Source organism: Bos grunniens, chromosome 7 (assembly GCF_055505025.1).
Source record: "Bos grunniens cultivar Pamir isolate PY7600 chromosome 7, Bosgru_T2T1.0, whole genome shotgun sequence".
In the NCBI taxonomy this organism is placed as follows: Eukaryota; Metazoa; Chordata; class Mammalia; order Artiodactyla; family Bovidae; genus Bos; species Bos grunniens.
In genome coordinates this window covers 98007859-98011964 of record NC_141171.1, presented here as the reverse complement: position 1 = coordinate 98011964, position 4106 = coordinate 98007859, and the positions used below count along the sequence as shown (strand labels likewise).

At 37.8% G+C, this 4106-nt stretch overlaps 1 long non-coding RNA gene across 1 annotated transcript; it reads left to right on the top strand.

Moving 5' to 3' along the window:
* Positions 1-216: 216 nt before the first annotated feature.
* LOC147370021 (uncharacterized) lies at positions 217-3712 on the top strand. The gene is made up of 2 exons (XR_015168312.1): positions 217-336; positions 3100-3712. It is a non-coding gene; the product is annotated as an uncharacterized LOC147370021 (long non-coding RNA).
* Positions 3713-4106: the final 394 nt, after the last annotated feature.

Below are 4106 nucleotides of genomic sequence, written 5' to 3'. Positions count from 1 at the left end.
TCCTGTTTCCCTTTGCTTGCATGTGCTGTTGTAATTCTTCTCTAGTTTCAGGTTAATGCTCAGATCTATTTACTCGTAAAGTTTGAGAATTATTGTTATTGCTAATAAATCACGCTATTTTAAATATTAATAACACCGGTAATAAGATTGGTAAGGAACAGAATATTTACATAGTAATGCTGGGAGAAAATGCTACTTTTTATGAGTGATTAATAAAAATATTTTACTTAGTTAAGTGTTACTGAAGTTTCTCAAGATCTTTTTTACTTTACAGGATCAATGTTTAAATTGAGTGACATCATAAAGGATCTAAGACCTACTTCTACTTGTAAAAGGGTGAGCATTTGCTTTGCTTTTATCCCCTCCATACAAAGATGTAAGAAAACTGTTCTGAGCCATCGGTTCACATGATGGTTGAGGTAAAGAATTCTGGTAAATTAGAAATTTTAAAATAAAACCCCTGAACACGCAGCTAATGAGCAAAGAAAATTTAAAAAGAAAAAAATCCTTCAGAAGGTGAAAACTATGACAGTTTATCAGCAAGCCTGATTTTCTGGAGAAATCCTGCAATTCTAAAGTATTCCTACAGGATTTCCCTGGTGGTTCAGTGACTAAGGCCCTGAACTTTCAGAGCAGGGAGTGTGGGTTCAATCCCTGGTTGAGGAACTAACACCCTACATACTGCAAGGACTGAGCAAAAAAACCCCAAATAAACAGTTTGAAGAGTAATCTAATTAAAAAAATAGGAGTATTCTCACATATGTACACAATCAAGTAGATATATAAATGCATATTGAGTTAATAAAGTTAATATTCTTGACAACATATGTGATAAGAAAGTAGACAATGATCTCCTTTAAGTGCTAGGAAAAGATGCTACAATTTTTTGCGGACTTGCTATTAGAAAAGCTCTTATCATGCATCTTTCAGCCGTTCAGCCCAGTGTAAGACAGTAGAACAAGGAACACGGACTGACCTTCTCTTTATTGTATTTATAAATGTTTTTCAATTGTACTCATTATAAACGCATGCACATTAAATTTTCTAGATTTCCTAATCTATCTTTTAAATTGTTTTTAAAATTTTATGCAATTTTAAAGGTTATTTTCTACTTAGAATTATTATAAAGTCTTGGCTCTAGTCCTCATATTGTACAGCCTTTCTTACACCCAGCAGTTTGTACCTCCTACTCCCTTACCTCTGTGTTGCTCCTTCTCCCTCAACCCCACTGGTAACCACAAGTTTGATCTCTATATCTGTGAGTCTGCTTCTTTTTTGTTCTATGCTTGATTTCATCTTTCTTTGTCTGACTTGATTTCACGTAGCATAATACCCTCCAAGTTCATCTCAGTTCAATTCAGTCTCTCAGTCGTGTCCGACTCTTTGCGACCCCATGGACCGCAGTATGCCAGGCCTTCCTGTCTATCAACAACTCCCGGAGTTTACCCAAACTCAAGTCCATTGAGTCGATGATGCCAGCCAATCATCTCATCCTCTGTCGTCCCCTTTTCCTCCTGCCTTCAATCTTTCCCAGCATCAGGGTCTTTTCAAATGAGTTAGAACTTCGCATCAGGTGGCCAAAGTGTTGGAATTTCAGCTTCAACATCAGTCCTTCCAGTGAACACCCGGGACTGATCTCCTTTAGGATGGACTGGCTGGATCTCCTTGCAGTCCAAGGGACTCTCAAGAGTCTTCTATGCTGCTGCAAATAGCAACACTGTGTTCTTGTTTATGGCTTTGAGTGGTACTTTGCTGTATGTATATTTGTATCTTCTCTATCCATTCATCTATTGAGGGACACATGTTGTTTCTTTATCTTAGCTATTGCAAATAATGCTGCTATGAACTTGGGGTATATGTTTTTGTTTTTTTTTTTAATTTGTGTGTGTGTGTATGTGTTTTTCTGGACATATATTCAGCAGTGGAATTACTGGGTCAGATGGTAGTTCTGTTTTTAGTTTTTTGAGAAACCTCCATCAGTGCCTGCACCAGTTTACATTCCTACCAACAGTGTACGAAGATTTTCTTTTCTCTATACCCTTGTCAATATTCATTATTTGTGTTCTTTTTGATGACAGCCTTTCTGGCTGGTGTGAAGTGATATCTCATTGTGGTTTTGATTTGGGTTTCTCTGATGATTGGTGATGTTGAACACCTTTTCATGTGTTTATTGGCCATCTGTGTTTCCTCTGTCAAAAATATGTTTGGTTCTTCTGCCTATTTTAATTTTTTTTTAAATGTTGAGTTGTATGAGCTGTTTATATATTTTGGATATTACCCCCATCAGTCATATCACTGGTAAACATTTCCCCCCAAGCAGTAGGTTTTCTTTTTGTTTTGTTGACAAATTTCCTTTGCTGTGCAAAAGTTTTTAGGCTTAATTAGATCCCACTTATTTTATTATTGCTGTTTAGTCTTTAAGTCATGTCTGACTCTTTGTGACCCCATGAACTCTAGCTTGTCACTCCTCTGTCCATGGGATTTCCCAGGCAAGAATACTGGAGTGGGTTGCCATTTCCTGGACCCACTTGTTTGTTGTAATTAAATCTTAAGAGGCAACATATACATCCCCCAAATATTCACTTTCTTTTACATTACATTTGCTCTGTAAAAGGTAAAGCTCAAGAAATTGTAAAATAATCTTTTTAGAGAAGTAAAAAATTGTGAAGTTACTCTTCTGTAAACCAATTTAGACCTACCATGGTAACTCATAACTTCTTACAGAGGTGTAATCTCTTCCCACACTCACCTGTATACACAATGGTAGGAACGCTATAAAAATACGACACCGTGGAAGATATGAAAATCCTTAAAATGCCATGAAACCTAAGACATTTGAGAAATTGGATAACCTCAATTCTAATAGCCAACATTACCAGTTAAGAGTTTAAATAATAATAAAAAAGTGTTCTCTAATATACAAATGATATGTTTATACCTACAGATAGGAGAGAAAATTCCAAGGAGATATATTTTAATCCAACTTAATACATTGAAAAAAACCATGGGGCCAAAGGAATCAATGTCAAATAATCACAAATGCAAAAAAACAGTATTTTCTTTTTTTTTCCTCATATTTCATCATGCCATCATTTCAAGTTGTCTAACCACACAGAGAGACTCAGGCCGTGTTACTCCATGCCAGAAGGTTCAAGCCTGAGGATGAACCTAGAGATGGATGAAAACAGCGCATGTTCATCAGAAGTTTGAATGAAGTAAATCTGCCTGAATTCAAGAATGGGGCTCATTTCAAATGAAGACTAGGAGAGGATTCTCAGAGGTCAGGCTCTTGCTGCTGAGTTGTTAATGTGCTCTTCAGCTGTCCCAGCTGGGGCTGTCCATCAACTAAGAATGTGAGGAATGCATGACTGGTGCGGGGATCTGTGTGAAATAGATGACGTTTCCCTTGCCCCTGCCCCCTGGAGGGGGTGCCACAAGGGAGATGGGCGATACACACCCCTAGGCCCCCTGAAGCAGACAGCATCCAGGACACTCGGCCTTTGTTAAAGAAAGGATCATGCACAAATGTAATTCCTTTCTCTTAATCCTTCCATTAAGCAAATACTTTTTAAGCACCCACCAGTGAGCCTGGCAAGCTTCAAAATTTGTGGATATTGCTGAAAATAATTCAGACAGGGCTCTGAATGTACATTCTGATGGTGGGAACACAAACAAGTAAACAAGCCAATAAACAAAATAATTTTAATAATGCTATCGAGTTTAAGGAATAGGCTTTTGTTAGTAACGAGGGTGAGAAGGAGTCACCATTAACAGAAAGGGCTTTCTGAGATATCATGGAAAGGCCTGGAATAATGTGGAGGGGAAAGGGTTCCAGGCAGAGGTCAGTGTCTCGAGGTATGAACAATCCTGTAGTGTTCAAGGAAGAAAAAAAATCTATGTCTAAAAAGTACCTTATGTGGGAGAATTTTAAGCAATCTAAGGTAGAGTTCTTTAATTCCCAGTTGGAATTTGAATGAGAGAGATGTCCTGGTTGTTCCCAAGCCTTAGGAAGGTAAGAAACAGAAGGAACATTTATTTAATTATTATTAGGAGTGACCACCCTGTGTCTGACTCAGAGGTGGGGGTAGGTGAGCTCTAACTGCCTC